General features: G+C 44.9%; 2 protein-coding genes across 2 annotated transcripts in view; both read right to left on the reverse strand.

The window, feature by feature from the left end:
- The window catches only part of GDAP1L1 (ganglioside induced differentiation associated protein 1 like 1), a 41,540-nt gene extending 29,357 nt beyond the window's left edge, over positions 1–12,183 (reverse strand). Inside the window, exon 1 of the mRNA XM_049650747.1 lies at positions 10,904–12,183. The gene's annotated coding sequence lies outside the window, so the exon portion shown is untranslated. The remainder of the gene's footprint in view (positions 1–10,903) is intronic.
- PKIG (cAMP-dependent protein kinase inhibitor gamma) overlaps positions 1–21,526 on the reverse strand; it is a 409,002-nt gene that overhangs the window by 304,761 nt on the left and 82,715 nt on the right. The window lies entirely within an intron of this gene.

Genomic DNA, 21,526 nt, shown 5'->3' on the forward strand with positions numbered 1-21,526 from the left:
TCCCCATAACTCTTTTACTCCACCCTATAACTTTAGCCCCTCGCCACCACCTCTCAGCAGTCTCCCCTTTGCTGTCTCACAAGTGCTGCCTCGCAGTGTATTCAATAAACTTTTATCTCTTTTGTTCTGCCTTGGGTGAATTCTTATACCACCAGAGCCATGAGCCCCCACCCTACTGGGATGCCCCACAGTCCCTATCTGGGTCTTCAACCTGAATGCATACAGGTGTCCATGCCACAGCAGTTACACCTCAAATGTGTATTCCTTCCCTCAACAAATAGTCATTGTGCACCCATTGTGTGCTAGTCACTTCAGTGGTATCAGAAATACAGTGAAAAATAAGACAGACACTGACCTGCTCTTTGCATTTTTCACTTAGCAATATATCTGGAAAGCGTTTCCTATCAACACAGATCTAGCCCATACTAACAGTCTGCATTGTATGAACGCGCCATAATAAATGTAACAACTCCTATGCCACATGTGCTGTTTTAATCTTTTGTTATAAAAACAATGTTGCAGGGACACCTGGGGGCTCAGTCAGTTAAGCCTCTGACTCTTGGTTTCAGCTCAGGTCTGACTTTAGGGTCTAGAGTTCAAGCCCTGAGTTGGCCTCTGCGCTGGGGGTAAAGCCAACTTACAAAACACACACACATAAAAACCACACGCACAAAAAACAATGCTGCAGTAAAAATCCTTATTCACACAGATTTGTGCACATGTTTGAGTATAATTTATACAAATTCCTATAAGTGGAATTGCTAGACCAAAGAATTTGTCTCTTAGGGCACCTGGGTGGCTCAGTTGGTTAAGTGTCTGACTTCGGCTCGGGTCATGATCTCGCGGTCTGTGGGTTCGAGTCCCATGTTGGGCTCTGTGCTGACAGCTCAGAGCCTGGAGCCTGCTTCGAATTCTGTGTCGCCCTCTCTCTCTGCCCCTTCCCCGCTCATGCTTTGTCTTCTCTGTCAAAAATAAATAAACATTAAAAAAAAGCAATAAAAAATTAAAAAAAAAAGAATTTGCCTGTGTCAAAGTTCCCTCGGGAGAGGCTATTCCATATTACGCTCCCCACTAAGAATCCACAAAAAGGCCATTTCCCTGCACTTTTCCAACCCAGTGTACTGTTAAACTTTTTTGTTTCTTTTTGAATCTCTGGGTAAAAAATGGTGTATCACGGTTTTTATTTGCTTTTCCTTTTTGAGTTTTTATTATAAAAAATTTTCAAACATATGACATAGCAAACAAGACAGCTCAATGAACACCCATATATCCATCACCTGAATACAATCATTGGTTAAAGCTTGCCATGTTTGTTTAATTAAGGGAGGAGGGTTTGAAGTATTTTGAAACAAATTATAGGCATCATGGTACTTCATTGGTGAAATACTTCAGTATTACATACTTTATATCTAGCATAGGTCATTTTCTCACATAAACAACACATTTTTCACATTAAAAAAATTCACAATAAGGCCCTGATATCTAGTTCATACTCATATTTCTCCAGTCGTACCAGAATGATCTTCATAGTTTGTTTGAACCAGGATCCAGTCAGGGACCATGCCATGAATTCTGTTGTTACTTCTCAAGTCTCTTTTTGGAGAATGGTTCTTGTTTCTTTTTATTTTTTTTCCCCACGGTGTTAACTCGCAGAGAGACTAGGCCGGTGTCCTGTAGAATGTTCCACTTGGGGGTCTGATTGGTCACTGTTCTGCCCTTTAACTTGTCATACTCTCCCTTGTATTTCCTATAAACTAGTACTTGGGTCTAAAGGGAAGACTAGATTCGGGTGAAGCATTTCGGGGGCAAACATTTCATCGTTCCTTCGTGGGTGGTGCCATGGGCTTCATTCTGCCTTGTGGCAGGAGCTCCACGATGTCTTGTTGTCCCACTATTAATGACGCCAAGTTGGATCTGAGTGGTAACCACCCCTCTCCATGTTTAAATGCCCATTTTGCCTCTTCTCACCAGGACCTTATGGGTATCTGGTTTCTCCTCCATTGATGGTCCTTGGCTGAATCAGTTATCAGAGGCTGTAAAAACATTTTCAACTTTGCCCTTCTATGTGTATTTATTGGCTGGCATTCTTTCTTTGAGTTTCATTAAGTCATAAGTGAAGTTGACCATCTTTTCAAATGTTCCCCGTCCATTTTAACTTGTCCCAGTGAATTGTCTGTGTTTCTGTGGGGACCCGGGCAATTATACCACAATGTGACGAGTGCTGTGCTAAGGTAAGGACTGGGGCTGTGGTAGAGTCAGGGAGGGACATCTGCTTGCCCCACTTGCCAAAGAAGGCTCTCAGGAGCCATGGCGCTCAGTATGGGTTTCTCTGAAGCAGATCCTGAGACAAGAATGCAAGGACAAGCAGTTAATTTGGGAGAAGGAAACTCTGGGAGGGCAATGGCAGGATGACACAGACAAGAAAGGCGGCCTTGGAAGGTATATGTTCAAGCAAGTTAGCACCATGGGCGCCTGGAGCTTAATCCCGCAGTGAAACTCTGAGGCTGGTGTAAAGCCCCTCCCGAGGAGGAAGAGAGCCAGGGTATTTACACACCGAGTCCTGCCAGTCCGTTGTTAGAAGGCTGTTCCTTGCAGGGAGTGTTAATTCCCCAGCACTTCAGGCCTGCCCCGCAGTCGGCAGAGTGGGTTCCCGGGTCTACAAAAAAGCCCTCAGACCATAAATGTGGGTGCTGCCAGCTGGGGGTCAGCTGGTGTGCACAGAAATGGTGAAAGTAGGGGACACAGGTAGGGCACTATCAGCATCTACTCAGGACGTCTAAGTAGAGAATTTAAGAATGAGGAGGAATTAGCCAGATACAAGAAGATGGGGAAAGGGATGCGTGTTCCAGGCAGAGAGAAGAGCAGGGACAAAGCCCAGAGGTGAGAGAGGGTGGGGTGTTCCAGGGACCCGTGGCTGTTCATCTGGCTGGAGACAGGGGTCACAGTTGAGGCTCAGTAGTCATGCCAGGCCTGGTAAGCCACATTTAGGAGTTATCACATCATGCTAAGGGCACTGGGGAGTCACTGGAGAGTTTGAATCAGGAAAATAACATTCAGTTTGGGTGCCGGGAATCTGAAAAACCCTGAAATACATACACTGACAGTCCATTGTATGAATTCACACTGGAGACTAGCTGTTCCTTGTCAGTGATGGGATTGCTTCTGCCCTTCTTCCATGAGAACTAGGGATGGACTCAGCCATCAAGGGGTTGCCATTGAATGTGAACTCAATGCACAGGGAGATGGAGAGCCTGACGGAACTTTTTCACTTGGGTCTACCACTGGTATTATAATATGTATGTTATTATAGTGACAGCTTTGAGGGTTTTCCATGTGCCAGACACTGGGCTAAGCACTTTTTAGTCATTAGCTCAGTTGAGGTGGTATCGTTACTATCTTGATAACACAGATGGGGACATTGATGCTCAGGTGAATGAAGTTATTAGCCCAGGTCAAGAGCTAACATCCAAGTCCATAGAAAATGGAGTTCTAAGTGTCCACACAATAGGGGATTAGATAACTTAGAGTATGTTCATACCATGGAATAATTTATATCTACCAAATGAGGAAGGTTACAACTTAAAGGTTACAATTAAAAACAGGTTATAATTATATAAGCTACTCTAAAAACTCTATTTAGTTTAGCTTACTATAATATTTAAAATACAAAAAGAAGAAAAAGCAGGTTACCAAAAAATACATACAATTAAATTTTAAAGTATATAAATTATAGAAGGATAGTCAGTAAAAGTGGTTTACATCACAGTGAGTGGAGACGGGCAAGAGGAGATCACGCGTGCTTCTTTTTTTCTTTGTTGGATCTTCCAGTCTTCCTTCTAATATGGACTGAATTGTCCCCCCACAAAATCCCCATGTGACTGTATTTGGTGATGAAGGGGCTTATTAAGGCTAAAGGAGGTCATAGGGGTAGGGCCCCAATCCTTTACAAGAGCAAGAAACACCAGGGATCACAATCTCCTCAAGCAAGCACCAAGGGAAGGCCCTGTGAGGACATAGTGAGAAGGGGGCTGTCTATAAGCCAGAAGAGAGGTAGAATTCAACTCTACAGGGACCTTGATCTTGGACTCCAGCTTCCAGAACTGTGAGAAAGTACACTTCTATTGTTTAAGCCACCCTAATTGGTGGCAGCCCGAGCAGACTAATACAGCTACAATGGAACTTTATTTATATCTTTTAAAAATAATTTGAAGTTGGTTTTGGGTTTTTTTGTTTGTTTGTTTGTTTCTAAAGATACTGCTTGATTTCTCCCTCACTCCCGGGGGCAAACCAGGCCTGGGAAAGGAGAAGGAATTAACATGGTCTAAGTGTCCTTTCGCCAGACACTTTACAGAAATCCTATGAGAAGAGTTCTAACGTCCACACCTGACAGATGGGATCACAGAGGTTCAGGAAACACGAACTGCCTGACCCCAGTCACCATCTAGGATGAAGCAGAGCTGGGGTCGGGATCCAGGTCTGTCTGATCTATCCCCAGATATACCTGATATACCTGAGCCCTTTTCTCCACACACCCCTGCCTCCATATATAACAGATGCTGAAAGGGCCCTGGCTATGGGCGGGGTGGGGTGGGAGAGGGGTGGAGCACATCCTTACAGCTTGTAAAGATCCCTCAGGAGATTTTGCTTCCAAGTTTTGGGCAGGATGAATGGTTTTCCTGGGAGTTAGAAGTCACCTGAAGAAATGTGCTGTGAAAAATCCCAACAGTGGGGGGCGCCTGGGTGGCTCAGTCGGTTAAGCATCGACTCTTGATTTTGGCTCAGGTCATGATCTCACGGTCCATGGGATCAAGCCCTGAGTTGGGCCCTTGGCTGACAGTGCCGAGCCTACTTGGGATTCTCTCTCCGCCCCTCCCCCACTCAAGCGCACATGCTCTCTCTCCCTCTCTCTCAAAATAAATACACAGATTTTTTTTCTTAAAAAAAAATCCTAACAGTGAATGCATCTAATATCTGCATCTATTACATCAGGGCCTGCTGACTCAGGAAGCTACCAGGGCCCCAGTAATGCCCTAAGGGTGTGGCGGAGACATGGCGGGCTGGGAGGGCACATGCTCCACCTGGTGCACAGCTGCTCCTTGTTCCAGCCGATTACTCCCACGGTGGATTGCAACATGGCTGCCAGCTATCCCAGGTTTTCAGGAACCTGGAGATCCAGATGATCACATGAAATCTCTCCTTTTAAAATGTGTTGAGAAAAAAACAAAAACAAAAACACTGGCTGGCACAGAAATAACAAAACATATTTGTGGGTTAGATCAAGCCCTCGCATTGTCAGTTTGCAGCCTCTGCATGAGATCATTTTTGCCACAATCCTAGGGGCAGTATGTTAGTTAACAAAGCACTAGCTACTCTAAGAGATTGCCAAATCACAGTGACTTTACACACTAGTTTATTTTTCACTCACATGAGGTCCAATTAGCAGCAAGTTAGAAGGGCAGAGAGTTCTGTTAACCCTCCCATGTGGCTTCCAAGATCACCCAGGCATTGCTATCCAGTGGGCATTTAATATCCAATGGGCAGACAGTGGAGAGAGAGAGCAGAGGACATTGTGGGAGGTTTTTATGGGTAGCAGCCCTCCTCACTTATGCCCTTGCTCCATTGGGCAGAACTCAGTCATATGGCCGCCTCACCTAAATGTAAAGGGGAGCTGGGAAATGTAGTCTCTGTGACAGCCTGTGACAGCCAGTTTTCAACACAAACTGTCCTATAGACTGCGTATGTAGACCTCTGGGGTAGTTACCCATCTCTGCCCCATGCAATTACCATCACCTCCATTCTACAGATGAGGAAATGAGCCTGTGACCTGTGAGAAGTCTCGAACCAGGAGCACGGTCTTTCTGACTCTGATCCAGGGATCTTTCCTCTACCCCAGTGTTTCCCAAAGTTGCCATTTCATAAGTCATCCATGGCACTTGTTAAACACTCAAGTCCCTGAATGTTTAGGAGAGCATGTGGTAACCTGTATCTGTATCAGGAATCCCAGAATATTCTTCCCTCAGACTCCACACCAGGGGCTTCACCTCAGAATCATCTAGGGAGCTTTGTGGAATGCTCATCTCTTGGCTCTAACCCCTAGAAATTCTGATTCAGTGGGTCTGCAGGGAGGTGACCTGACACTGACATTTTATTATTCTCCCAGGTGATGTGCAGCTAGGGCTGGGAACCTCTGTTCCCACAACAAATTGGGCCGGTCAGGTTTTCAAACTAAAGCAGCAAGAGACAGAGAGAGAGAGAGAGAGAGAGGGAGAGAGAGAGGGAGAGAGAGAGAAAGACAAGTGAGTCTCTACCCTGAGAAGCAACATTTTAAAAACTCTTCACATGATTCTAATGTGCAGTCTAGGTTGAGACCTTGTTAATAAATGGACCAGAAGACTGAATCAGTCACTTTGGGGTAGGCCAAACTTTCTGTATTTTTAAAGCTCCTCCTGGGTATTATGATACCACTGCCCTAGGGCTCTGCTTCTCAAAGTATCCCCTGAAGTATCAGGATACCTCTGGGAGCTTGGAAAAAATGCAGAATCTCAGGTTCTACGCCAGACCTGCTGAATTAAACCCCCAGGAGATTAGCACACACATTAGTGTGGGAGGCACTGTTCCAGGCACACAGGCTCTTTTTGGGAGGGCAGCCAATTAGGTCCTCCAATCAGGGCTGGCTCATCTTCTCTCTGTCCCCATCCACCCTCCTGAAGCTGCAGGAAGTTTTCTAGTGTCACTAGCATAATCTGTCCTCAAAGGTCTGGGCCTTGCTGCCCCCATGCCGTGACCATCTGTTCATGGATACTTTGTTTAGTCTGGGCATGCGCATGGTTTGATGAATCAACAGGGGACTTGCAGGCCTATTCTGCCAGGGAAGGACATCACAGATGCTGGGTACTGTCTTGGGGGCAGACCATGGGATTGGGTGCCTCCCCCGAAGATCTAAAAGCTCTTTAGACCTGCAGGTTGGAGATAAAGGCAGGCTTGTTTTGTGAGGTTCTGGGACCAATCAGAGGAGCCTACCGGGAGGGAGGATGTAGTTCAATAGAGGGAAAAGTTTCAAACGAGTAGAGTTCAAATCCAGGTAGTAAACTTCCTGTTCTCTGAAGAGGACAAATAAATGTTGAATGGCCTCCATTCAGGGGCACTTGGAGGGAACCTCTGGATTGGATGTGAGCTGGAAGGAGAACTCTCCTAAGGCTGAAACACGCAGGCCCTCAGAGGCTGGGAGGCTGGGTCAGGAAGAGCTTGGGGAACAAAATGATTCAGGGTTTTACTGTGCCAATCATGCATGAAGGTAGTTTGCTTAAACACAAATGACAGTTTCTGCATGAAATAATTTCCGTGTCGGTCTCCACCAGTTTGAAAGCTGTGAGGTCAGTGGCTGGGCTGCCTGTAGAGTCCACAGCACCTGGAACAGATACAGCAGCACCTGTCCAGTAAGTATGTGTTAACTTAAACGTAAATGGCTTAAAGTGAGCATTGATCTATTTGTCTCTTATTGGTAATTTCTGTGCATTGTGGGACAATTTGGCATCCTTTTGTGCCCTTTAAAGCACCTTTGTCAGGTGTTCAAATTGTCCATTTTTTCTGCTTGCTTTCTCATTAAGTGCTAATTCTTTTTCACCCAGCTTGTATGTGCATGGCATTCTTTGTAATGGCAAAACAACTCAAATATCCTAAATGGACCACAAAAGGGGGTTGTTGAATCATTCAGGGGCTCTCTTCCCACAAAGCCCATCCAAACAATCCAAGTTAAGAACCTCTTATCTGGAAGGATCCCAGAATGATGCCAACAGCATGATCTCCAGGGCAATGTTCTCTATGAACTACTTTGTGCTTGGCCATATCTTGGTTTTTTGTTTTGTTTTGTTCTGTTTTGTTTTTTCTGTTCTGAACATCTATTACTTTTGAATGAGAAAAACCAACCAGCAGATATTGGACTGGTTTTAAACTCTATTTTAGATCTCTCCTTTATTTTAGCCAGCTTTATCTAGTTGGCAATGTTATTATTTGAGAAAATTGCACATTGAAATACAGAGTGAATGCTTCCAACAACCACTTAACAAGGAAGCTGAGGCCCTTAGAGAAAAACAGTTATCTGTCCCAGGGTACATGAGATAAGAGCAGAACTCAGCCCCTGATTTGCAGATGGGTGTTCTTTCTCATAGATCACTCCCCTCCCTTCCCATGTTGAACCTCTAAATGTTTTCTCTCATGAAGATAGCAATGCAGGGGTGTCCCAGGCATTCTTGGCCTCACAGGTTGGATGCTTCATTTCACTGACATGACTTGTGTCTTTCAGAGTGGAGAGAGCCATCAGACCAGGCAGCCTCCGCATATGCCTTTGCTTACTGGATAACCATAACAGGTTGCAGATCAAAGGCACAGAACTTCTGGCAGAAGTCGTGGACCTGGCACTAGGCCAGGAGCGATCTTCCCACTTTGAAAGTCTGCTGTTGGGTGATCTTCAAAGGCTGCAGGCAAGTCTGTGCCATTTCTGCCACGTGGGACACTTTCTTGGGAGTATCCGGGATTACTGAGAGGTTGTCCATGCACACTTCCTTCAGGATGGCTCCGGCTTCTCTGAGCTAAGTGAAAGGTGTAGGCACTTCTCCAGGAGTCCTTGACATGCTGAGCAGCACTTAGGACTGGGCTCCACTCCTTTTCCATTTGATAGGACCCAGCAGAGGGAAGGTGAAAGCATTCATGCTGCATCAGAACCTATGCCAGCAGCTTCAGGCTCTGCAGAAGCACCACGGGCTTGGCTCAGCTGTGACAGGCTGGACAATTCACAGGGTGAATGGATCTCAGGTTTCACAGCTGAGAAATAAGCATGAGGATTTTTTATTGTTGTTTTTTCTCCTGGCATTTGGGCAGATGAGTCCATGGTGGGTATTCTAGGTGTCCTGAAGTCAGCTGCAGAATACATTTCATTTGGGGGCCCTGGTCTGTGATAAAGAATATCTCTGGGCTAATATAATTCTTGGACTTGGCTCCTGGGTCTGGGTGTTCACGGGGAGAAGGTGCCTTGGAAGTGCAGTAGAGAAATTCTGAAGGCCAGAGGATGTGAGCATTGACAAGTTCTCAAGGCCTACACTGAGGGATTCTTTCTACACCTTCTCAGGGAAAGACAAACAGGCACTTACATGACTCTTTTTTTTTTTTTTATGTTTATTGATAAAAAGAGAGCATGAGGGAGATGGAAAGGGGCAGAGAGAGAGGGAGAGAGAGAATCCCAAGCAGGCTCTGCACATCAGCGCAGAGCCTGACACGGGGCTCGAACTCACAAACCGTGAGATCATGACCTGAACTGAAATCAAGAGTTGGACATTTAACCAACTGAGCCACCCAGGTGCCCCTACATGACAAAATCTTAAGGACAGATTGCATAGTAATAATTAAAGAGGTGTTGCTTAAAATCTTCGGTGGCTTTACTAGAAAATTACAAAATCAATACACATTCGTCATAACAAATTCAAATAACATATAACATAAGCAGTAAATATAACTCCATTCTCTTTAAGAGGTACAAAACAAAATAAGGTATCGTTTTTTCAAACTATCAGAAATAGCCAGCTTAAAAAACTGGTAATGTCCGGCACTGGCACAGGTGTAGGCCAGGGTATTTTAACCTCAGCACTACTGACATAATTCTTTGCAGCGGGACCTGTCCTGTTTATCCTTGGATGCCTCAGTCCCCTAGACACCAGTAGCATCCAGCACTACCTCCCAGGCTGTGACAACAAAGAATGTCTCCAATGCCTGTCAAATGTCCCCTGAAGGGGTACAAAATCACCCTCTCCCCCCACAGAGCCACTGAAGACAAAAGGACACCCCGAACACCACCGGTGGGAGTGGAATCTGGCAGTTTAACATACCTATCAGGTATTAAAATGTGTATCACAAGGATAACCCTTCAAAATATATTTACAGGGGCACAAACTTGTCCATCAAGCACTCATGGTAACAATGGTTAATGGCACTAATGGTTAATACAGTACTATTGGTAATATTTTAAAAATTAGCAATGATCTAAATAACATTGGTAGGAAATTGGTTAAATATCTATCTATCTATCTATCTATCTATCTATCTATCTATCTACAAAATGCCCAGACATACAACTGAATTAGGCAGCTCTGATATAGAGGTCTTCAAGATAAAATTGTTATAGGGGAAAAAAGCAAGGTGCAGAACAGTGTATAGAACATTTTTTTTTAACTTAAAGAACAAAATTGTATGAATAAGTGAGTGTGTGTGTGTATGTATATGTGTATATATGTATATGTATATATATATACACACATATATATACATATATACACATATATATACATATACATATATACACACATATATATACATATACATATATATGTGTATATATATAAAGATATGCATAAAAATATGTATGGATACATGGTTTTAAAGCCTGGAAGGAGGTGCACTAAACCACAAACTGTGGCTATCTCTCTGCAGAGCAGGATATGGGGGTGAGGGGCCGGGGTGGGGGGATGGTGAGGGAGTACCTGGGGTTTTCTATTTCTACTTTAAATATCTCATAATCAGAGCACCTGGGTGGCTCAGTCCGTTAAGTTGGATTTTGGCTCAGGCCATGATCTCATGGTTCATGGGTTTGAGCCCCACGTTGGGCTCTGTGATGACAGCTCAAAGCCTGGAGCCTGCTTTGGTTTCTGTGTCTCCCTCTCTTTCTGCCCCTCTCCCCCCCCCCCCCCACCCATCTCAAAAATTAAGTGAAACATTAAAAAAAAGGTTTTTTTTAATCTCATAATCACTTGCATCGTTTTACAAGGACATTATAAAATAACGAAGGTAAAAATAAGAAGTCGAAAAGGAAAAAAGGAAAGAAAGGAACCCTCATTGGAGTCCCACCTGCCCTCACCTGGAGTAAGTAAACCTGGCTTAAAGGACTCCTCGTGCCCTGCACTTTGAAGATCCCACAGCAGCATCATAGGCACCATGGCACCAGATCATCAAAGCAATTCTTCTAGTTGGCAGAGGAGTAGTTATTTTCATCCTGCAAATGGGGAAACTGAAGTTCAGGGAGTGCAGTATTTGCCCAAGGGTCCATACCAGGGAGCAGTCCCAGAGATTCCAAAGTCACAGGCACAGGTCTGGCCGCAGGCTCTCACAACCATGGGCCCAACAAGTCTGTCCTGTCCCAGTGCTCCTACTTGTGGCCACTTCAATCCACTCCAGCAGAGCTCAGATTCCTGCCCCCAAGGGCATTTTCCTCCTTCTGGCTCTCCTTTGCTGCAGGCAAAGGTCAGTTTTTAGGAAGAGGCCGGTTTGAGATCTGTCCCTGTCACTCACCAGTTCAACTAGTGGCTTCACTTCTCTGGGCCTCATCTGTAAAATGGAGATAAATGTACCTAACTCCCAGAATTGTTTTGAGACTCAAAGCAATCACATTTGTGAATGCATTTTGTAAAATATAAAGCTCTTAAAGGTATTAGTTGATTTATTTTTTAATGTTTATTTTTGAGAGAAAGAGTGCAAGAGGGGGAGGGGCAGAGAGAGAGGGAGACATGGAATCCAAAGCAGACTCCAGGCTCTGAGCTGTCAGCACAGAGCTCAACGTGGGGCTCAAACCCATGAACCGTGAGATCATGACCTGAACCGAAGTTGGACACAACCGACTCAGCCACCCAGGCACCCCCCAGTTGATTTTATTTTAGCAAAATAAAACTCTAGCTCTCTTCCCATGGGGTTGGTTAGAATGAACACTGCTGGGGTGACTGCAAGGGAGAAGGCATTGAATGGAAACTGGAATCTGAAACACCGTACAATGATTTGCAATATATTGCAATGTGCTGAGAAGGCCATACAGAGTTCAGAAAATGGGTCAATCCACCTAAGCTAGTACCTTACCTGAGCCAGGTTCTCACAGAACCTTTTACAGGGCTCTGGGCTCAGCGCTGTCACCAGGGATAGATGCCAAAATGCTAAACATCTTAGGGCAGAGGAACAAGGAAACAAGTGAAGTGTATTGCCAGCACCATGGATTGTATTTCTACTCACAGGAAAATGGACTGGGCAGTAAGCAAGTTAATAGTCCATCCAGGATTTATGGGAGTATTCAGTTAATTTATGAACATTATGTATATATATTTTTAATGTTTATTCATGAGAGAGAGAGAGAGAGCGAGAGCGAGAGCGAGAGCGAGAGCGAGAGCGAGAGCGAGAGAGAGACAAAGCATGAGTGGGGGAGGGGCAAAGCGAGAGAGGGACACAGAATCAGAAGCAGGCTCCAGGCTCTGAGCTGTCAGCACAGAGCCCGATGCGGGGCTCGAACTCACGGACCACAAGATCATGACCTGAGCTGAAGTCAGACGCTTAACTTACTGAGCCACCCAGGTACCCCAATTTATTAACATTATAAAAAGTAAGGTATGCAGAAGCACATGGGGCAAAATTCCATTTCCTACCATCCCAGTGAAATGCGGCAAAGCCTTGTGAAGAATATGGCAGCAACAATGGGCAGACTTAAAGGAGCTCATCTCATGCTGGAGGGGGTGTAGTGAGGGGGGCCCTGAGTGTGTGAGTGGTTGATAACCTTGCCTTTATGTAATTTCTAAGCACATTACTGGAGATTTTAGACAGCCCATACCTTCTTCAGGTGTAAAATCCTATTTTAAGAAAATAATCAGGCTTATGGTCAGATGTAGATACAGACACAAACGTAAACATTTTTATATGTACATACACACATAAACAAGGATTTTCAGATCAGAGTTCTTTATTATAGCAAACATACACACACCAACTGTCCAAACATAGAGGAATGGTCAACTACAGAGGAAATTATGAATGTATTTAAGTGATGGACCATTATACAGTCATGTAAGTCATGTTTCTGGGGAATATGTGTGACCTGGAAAATGCTTACAATAGATAATGAAAAGAAGCAGAATATTAAACCGTATATACAGTTTATCAGCAATTAAAATATATACATTTAAAATAATAGTAATATTAATAATAGCAGCTACGAGGTACTATGAGTCAGGCAGTGTCCTAGCCTGTTATTCACTCAACTCTCTCCAAGCCTTCTAAAGTGGGTACTATCATTATCCCCATTTTTCAGAAAAGTACATGGAAGCACAGGGGCTTGGGCAGCATGTCCAGGGCCACACACAGGGGTGGGGGTGGTGAAGCCAGATTGTGAACAGAGCTGGTCCGGCTCTTAGGCACTCTGCAGCCCCGCGACAAAAATGCTCATAGTGGTCCTCCCCAAGTGCTGGGGCTGAAGGACATACAATTTTCTTCTTTATATTTTCCAAATTTTCTACAGAGGTACATTTTTCTTTTGTGAAAATTATGCTTTATTAAACAATAATGTATAAATACATTAAAAATACTTCCAAAGTACAAAAGGTATTAAATAACTTAGGAGCCAGATGGATGGGAGGTGGTGAATCAGATCCAATTTGATCCAGTACAGTGGGAAAGGGATCAGGAAAGGCCAGAAGACTAGGCTCAGGGGGAAAGATAACCTGTTAGATTCTGAACACATCTCGTTTCACTAGGCGTTGTGGAACATCCATGTAGAGACAACCAGCAGGACACGGGACACAGAAGTGTGGTGAGGGGTGCAGGGGCCAAGGGCAGGTTGCCCCAAGATGGCCATTTTGACATGAAGATTATTGTGAGCTGAAGGCAACAGAGACCCTGTGAGCTCAAGAGAAACTTTTGCCCCTCCCTTTAACTATACAAAAGAATCTAAATTGGGGATCTTTCCCAGAATATGGGTTATTAGCAGAGATAAACTTTATCTGAGTGACCCATCTGCATGGCAGGACAAACGTCTAATTACCAACATCTACTTTATCACTCTGGGAAACGCATTCCTTTCTTCTGGAGTCCCAGGCTCCTGCTCCCTTCTCCTTAGTTCAGAATGACATATGTATTTATTCTGGCTGTCTGTGTAGATTCCCTGTACATATACTGTCTGTCTGCCTGCCCCCGATCCCTTTCTTTGGGTAAGAACAACCCATCTTTTTCTTTGGAGAAGTACCCTACCTGTTCTCTGTAGTGCTGGTGAGACTGGAAATCAAAGTGCCTGGCTATCCAAGAAGTGGGCACATCTATCAAGCTAAAGGAGAACTTTTCTTGAGGTCAAAACCTGTACTTCTGTTACAGGTAATTCACGATTCCTAGTAAGCCTGCAGTGCCCCCAGCCATTTAGTGAATGGCCTTTGCTGCTTGGGAAGCCATTGCTCGGTTTTGAGTCTGAAATTCCATTTTCTTGAGTCCATAGTGAGATAAGAGTCTTAAAATCTGGCTTTTGTGGGGAGGAAAAAGGGTTTTTTAATTTCCAAACTCTTTATAGATCAAGAGCACAAACTGAGGGTGAGAGGATAGACTTTCTAGAAGTCACAGTGTGGAGGTGACACACTAAGATTAAAGAGAAGTTCCCATAAAAGGCCTTCTGGGCTTTCTCAGGAGAAAGAGGAGGACAAGAAACAGATACAAGTGTTCTGGTCCGCCTTTCTCTAAGGCCAGATCCCTTGCATGGGGCTTAGAAGCATCTAGACAAGCTTGGAGGACACTGGTGCCCCATTCTCTGAGCACAGCCGAGGGGCAAGCACGGGCAGCTCAGAGAAGACCCACGCTGGCCGGGTCGTGGCACCAGGTTGGCACCCAGGCTACACAAGTAGCCCCAGGAGAGGATGTGGTGGACAAGAGCAGTTCTCCCTTCCCTTTCACCAGTGTGCCATGTGAGTGACTTGGAAGTGCACACCTGTCCCAGTGCCGTGCAGAGCAGACGAGGAAAGGTCAGGAGACAAGTTGTGAGAACTGCAGCACACGAGGACCTCATGACTACAAACACTAGCACTTTCCATGATTTTGCTCAGAAACGAAATCAGGCCAGCCCCATCTTGGGCCCCACCAGAATCCATAATGCCTAGGGACAAGTCTAGGGCAGCCACATGGCAGCGGAGACCAGCAAAGGGGAGGGAACGCATCTGAACCACAAAGCTCATCTGCTGCCCCCTTCTCCTGCCCAGATGCCACTCTGTGTGTGTGTGTGGGGGGGGGACAGAAGGAGAAGAGGGAGGGAAGAAAACTCTAAAATACTGCATATTTGTGCAAAACTGTGTATGAACCAGAAGGGAGGGAAGCCCCCCAGGACTGGGGGAGGATGGAAGTCTGAGCAAGGTGACACTGCATGAAACACGAAGTTGTGTGGTTTCGCACCCAAGGAGCAGCAGGCAAAATGTGATGCTGCTAAGGGGCCAAACGAGGAACCCGACTACTGTACAGGGGGACACAGAAGAATGAAAAATGTGTGGGACCAAATCACTCTGAACACGATGCCCCAGAGAGGCTGCCTGTGAACTCCTGGCACCCGGAGAAGCTCTGGTCTCCAGTCTGAGAAAGCCTGGTTGTTCAGCACTCCCTTTTGCAGAGTGAGCTTTCTGGTAGCCTCTCCAAGAGAGTCACAGCGTCATCCCAGGATGACAAGGATGTGAGATGGGAAGGGTGGCAGGGCGAGGCCCTTGAGGACCAGCAGCTGGACACAGGAGGAGCAGCTAAGAGCATGGCCCTGGGCGCAGGGCCACACAAGCTAGAAGGGAAGTGGAGTTAAGAGGGAGGTCATGACTAGTGTCAGACAATGTTCAGAACTCAAGCAACATTAAAAACTGAGAAAGAGACACTAGTTTCGGCAAGAAGAAGTTACTCATGACCTTGGCAAGAAGTGTTTCAGTAGGGATGGAAGTCGGGCTGCGGTGGGCTGAAGAGAGAGAGAAGTGAAGAAGGAGGGATACTGACTATGGTTCTAAGGGGGAGAATAGGACAGGAGCCTTAGGGGGTATCTGAGTAGTAGGGGCCTTTGTGGGCTTGGGTCTTGTGGGTTTTTTTCCCATTGATTTTGTTTTTTAAAGGATGGGGGAAGACACGGTATGTGTTTGCATATATGGAAAAATGGACTGAGTCTCCTGAGAACGGGGGCAAGATGGGAAGCAAAGTGGTGTCAGAGTAGGGACCGGTCTTAGAGAAAAGGGGAAGGCATGGCTCTAGAGACGGGCCAAGACAGAAACAGACCTCATATCCAAAGCTTCTCAGGACACAGGTGTACCTTTCTAGTGAAATCTTTTCTTTTTCCCTCAGGCAGAACTAGACGTTCATGAAAGTATAAGCAGAGAATGAAGAAATATTTTGACAAATTATAGCTATGCATCAATGCCTGAGAGGGAAGATTGGTTAAGAGACCATGCAGGGCAAGGAAAGAATTCTTGGAGCCAGGAAACCATAATCCAACAGTTCAAATGTAGAATAAGTTGGAGACTTAGCAAGACTTAAGTTAAAAAACTCAACCTGCCATTGCCTAGTCAATTGGCAGATGCGGTAAAGTATGAACGCCTACATAAATGCTTAGCTCAACAGCCTTGGAGCAGGGGCTCTTTACATTTTTGGTTGTTATTTTGCCTAAGTAATACATTGCCAGGATCCAAAACTCAGAACACAAGGTCCAGGCTGTCTCCACCCCAACCCAGGTCTCCACAGGGCTGCCCCAAGATCTCTCAAGTTCAGTGTGACTAAAGGGAGCTCCTCATGTAGAGGCATCTCACTCCAGTCAGGTGGTGAGAGCAGACTTTAGCCAGACTGCCTTGGTTCAAATTCTAGCTCAGCACGTACTAACTTTGTGACCTCAGGCAAGTTACTGTACTTTGCTTTCAGTTTCCTCATCTGGAAAATGAAGATGATAAAGGTAATCTCGTAAGATTGTTGGGAGGATCAGACGGGGTTTGCAGACCGTAAAAGTACTAGCTTTTATTATTATCCTCCATCTAAGTATCGTTTTTCATCTGTTCCCCGTCAAATGGATTCAGTAGGATTACATTAGAAATAGGCAATAATACCCATTCAGTGGCTCAATCCAGAAAGCAGCTTTTCATTGTCCACTTTTGCTCACATTTAATCTCTCACCAAAGCCTAATGTATACAACTTTCAATCTGCTAACATGCTCTCCATTCTTATAGCCACCTGCTCTTTAGAGATCACTGCCAACTCAGGATGGGATCACTGTGCCATTCAGGCTGAAACCAGAGTAATCATTCTAAAATAAAGTGGTCCTTTCTCTTCTCTTCCATAGTCTCCACGATTCTGAAAATAAACCCTTTGACATGGCCTCTAAGATGAAAACCCTTGGTTATGGGTCTGCTTTCGACCTGCACGTTAAACCCCTTATGCCCAAAACTAAATTCACCCATTCCCCAAGCTTACTGACTTCATGGATCTCCCTCCCTGGTGAATGGTGCCACCTACTGGCCACTCATTCACTCAGGCCAGACAGCTCTCTGACCAGAATACCCAGCCAAGTGTGCTAATTTTAAATGCCAGGGCTCCTTAGATGCTTCTCCCCACTTTAGCCACTGTTCCAGTTCTGGCCTTCATTTACATTATTTCAAATGTCTTCAAACTGGCCTTACATCCCCCTCCTTCCTCATCTGCTTTCTAAGAGGCTGCCAGAGTGATATATATGGCTCACTGGCACATCACTTCTTTGCTTAAGGACAAAATGCAAGCTATTTAACATGATTCTCTCCTGGAGTTGGCTTGGATGCTCTCCGTTCTCATCCTAGTCCCTTCTCACATTCGAGGTCAGTGCCTGCCTTTCAGAACCCAGTTTAGACAGAACTTCCTCCAGGAAGCCTGGAGACATCCCTCTGCACCTCCAGACCAGGCTAGGCAACCCTTGTGGGTGCCCACGCAGCACCCTGTGCCTCTGCTTACACACAGCACCCTATGCCTCTGCTTATACACAGCACTGGGCAAGCAGCAGGCAGTCACTAAAGTCTGTGAAAGAAGAGTGGGGACAGAGGACAAACAAGGAAACGTAACACACTGCAGTCCCACAGCAGAGACCAGGATGCAGCTCTCTTTCCCAGACTTCCAAAATGACACCACATATTTACTACCCACTACCAAGTTGCTTTGGTAACAGAAATATTTCATAACAGCATGATGGGGGAGATTAAAAATATTTAAATAGTTTCTGGCACATAGTGAGCAGTCAATGATTTCACTTGACCAGTAATTACTGCGTGCCAACTCTGTGCCAGGCAAGAGTTTGGGCCCTGAGAATACACTGTATTTTCACCAACTCTAAGACACCGTCATTTTAAACCCTCACTATCTTTTGTAGGTATAATTAAGAAAAAAACCAAATGCTATCAGGTCACAACTGTCAATTATAAGACACATCCAGATTTTTAGAGTGCTAAACTGTGGGAAAGATCATCTTAGATTCAATGACAAAAGCAGTGATAAACAAAAGAGACAAAGTCTCTGTTCTCAGGTCCCTTCTATTGTAGTGAGGGGAGTGGTAATGAATATATATCGTCAGGAGGTGTTAGGTGCTATAATGAAAAATAAAGCCAGCTGAAGGGATACAAATGAAGAGGCATTCTGGGGTAGCCAAGAAAGTCCTGCTGGGGAACTAATATGAGCAGAGACTTGAATGAAGAGAAAAGTTATGGGTAAACCACGTTCCAAGCAGAGGGAACATCAAATACAAAACACTTAAGAGGGAAATGTGCCTGGTGAGTTCAAGGACAGGCAAGTCAAGTGTAGCTGGCACAGTCCCAGACCCTGGGCAGCCAATTTCCTCAAGCCCAGTGTATTTTCTAGGTGAAGGTAAGTATGCCTGATCTACTTAGGGTGTATAAAGGGGAGATGGGTTGAGGCTAAGAAAAGTGGTGTAACTCAGTGATCAGTAAGTTGGGTGTACAGTCAGGTGGCCTAGATTTGAATCACAATTCTACCACTTACAAGCTGTGTGACCTTAGACAAATTATCTAACTGCTCTGATCGTTAAGTTTCCTCAGCTGTAAAATGCGGACACAAATAGCAACTGCTTTGCAAATTGCTTATGAAGTTTAAATAAAACAGTCCTTGTAAATCAGAATACATATGATCATTATCATCACCATCATCTACTCCAAAGTCATCTTAAAAATTACATCAAGGTAAGGAACAAATAAACTTATTTGAGCTTTAAAATGTTTAAGACCAGGGCGCCTGGGTGGCTCAGTCGGTTGAGCGCCCGACTTCAGCTCAGGTCATGACCTCACGGTTCGTGGGTTCGAGCCCCGCATTGGGCTCTGCTCTAACAGCTCAGAGCCTGGAGCCTGCTTCAGATTCTGTGTCTCCCTCGCTCTCTGCCCCTCCCCCACTTGTGCTCTCTCTGCCTCTAAAATAAATAAACATTAAAAAAATTAAAAAAAAACAAAATAAAATGTTTAAGACCCTGATTCCAGATGGCAGCCCCATTGTTGAGAAAATAATTTTTTTTAAGGTTTTGAACTTGCCTTCTCCAAAGTCATTTATTTATTTATTTATTTATTTGAGAGGAAGTGCATGCACACGCAGGGATAGGCAGAGAGAGAAAAAGAGAGGGTGGGGGAGAATCTTTTTTTTTTTTTTTTAATTTTTTTTTTCAACGTTTTTTATTTATTTTTGGGACAGAGAGAGACAGAGCATGAACGGGGGAGGGGCAGAGAGAGAGGGAGACACAGAATCGGAAACAGGCTCCAGGCTCCGAGCCATCAGCCCAGAGCCTGACGCGGGGCTCGAACTCACGGACCGCGAGATCGTGACCTGGCTGAAGTCGGACGCTTAACCGACTGCGCCACCCAGGCGCCCCTTGGGTGGGGGAGAATCTTAAGCAGGCTATCATGACCATGAGATCATGACCTGAGCCAAAATCAAGAGTTGGATGCTTAGCAGACTGAGCCATCCAGGCACCCCCAAAGTTATTTTTTAAAATTGAAAGCTATCTTCCTATGTAGACAGATTGTTTTTGCAGTATAATTTGATGAAATTAAGTCTCCTCTATTCAATCAGTTAGAAGATACATGAAATAAGAAGTCCTGCTAAAGGAATTTTGTAGCTGCTCTAGCTTTCTGATTAAATGACATTGCTATGTGCATTACGTTAATACCAAGTCAATTTCTTAAATACACATAAAGTCTGCAAATAAGCTCAGAGGTTTCTCCATGGCTAGAAAGACCCTGTGTTGCTAAAACAGGAGGCATATCTGGCTTTTTGTTTCCTCGATCACATGTTTTGTAGCTTCTCTCATTCGGTCATGAGGTACCACACAATGAGTCAGGCCTGTATGTAATGACTTGAGATTTCAGGCCATAGCAAGTGGTGTGAGTTAACAGACTTTGGTATTCCCAAGAGGCTCTCACCTTCCAAATACTCCCTGAGTAATGAGCCACATTCTCAGAAAGCATCTGACTTTATGATGGAGCTATGCTTACATGAAGCACTTGAAACTTTTTTGGTTGTTAGTATTTAATGCCATAATGGATGGAACTAAGGTAGAAGGAAGAATTCACCAAAATTGTATTTAGCACATACTAACCTCAGGAATTGTGTTTGGCTTTGGAGATTCATTACTGACCTAGACACAGTTCTTGTCCTCAAGTATGATGGCTTAATACCACATATTTAGCCTTGATGCAACTCACCTCACAACTTCTGAGAAAAAAATGCACCACATTTCCCCCCCTCCTTTCTTCTTTCCTAAGAGATGTTGAAAAAGGGGCAGCAGTATACAGACAGGCTTTTGAGACATATTAAATCCTGACTCAGTTACTTCTAGCACTGGGTGACAGGACAAGAGGAGCTAGAACAAGTGATCTGAGTCCCAGGCATCCTCATCTGTAAGATGTATACAATCCCAGGAATATTAAATGAGAGAACATGCACATGGCTGCTGCATGGTAGAGGGGAGCCATTATTATCAGCATCATTAGACCTGATGTTGGAACTTTACAGTTAGCAAGTTTTTTCATCCCCTGTCAATTATTAAACTTTTGGTATGAACAAGGAGAATTTAAAATGTTATACCCAAGGCCCACTACACACTTTATGCTCAACAACCTTGTACAATGACCTGTCGATTCAATTCCTAGACGTGGATCAGGCATTCCAAAGTCTGGCCGTGGTTAAGCTGGACAGACTGAACTACTTCTCACAGCCTCTCTACTTAGGTGACTATACCTAAGTATCAGTGGGCGGGGGTGGAAGGGTCCCATTTTGGTTCAGGTAACAACCCTCACCCTAGTGCTGGGCCACAACCAATTCTAGCCAATTTTATACAGGAAAGCGATATTTTCCACAAAGCCCAGGGAAATACAGACGTGGAACCGTGCCATGGCGAGTGATGAGAGAGGCACAGCTGCTTCAGTGGAACCAGTCCCGGTGGTGCGGGGGGGGGGGGGGGGGGGGGGGGGGGTTGCAACTGTTGCACACATCACCCCTTCTCTGCCTTTCATTTGAGCAACTGTCAGAGTCATACAAATGGAAAGATCCCTGAAAAATCACTTACTTGGGTGAATGCCCTATAAGCCTTTTTGCAAAATTTAGTGTCTGTGTGTGTGTATGTGTGCATTTCTCTGTCGAGTTCTCAGATTTTTAAAGGAGTCCATGCCTGAAAAAGAGGGAGAGAAAGAGGGAGGGGGAGGGAGGGGGAGGGAGGGGGAG

This window comes from Panthera uncia (assembly GCF_023721935.1).
Source record: "Panthera uncia isolate 11264 chromosome A3 unlocalized genomic scaffold, Puncia_PCG_1.0 HiC_scaffold_11, whole genome shotgun sequence".
In the NCBI taxonomy this organism is placed as follows: domain Eukaryota; kingdom Metazoa; phylum Chordata; class Mammalia; order Carnivora; family Felidae; genus Panthera; species Panthera uncia.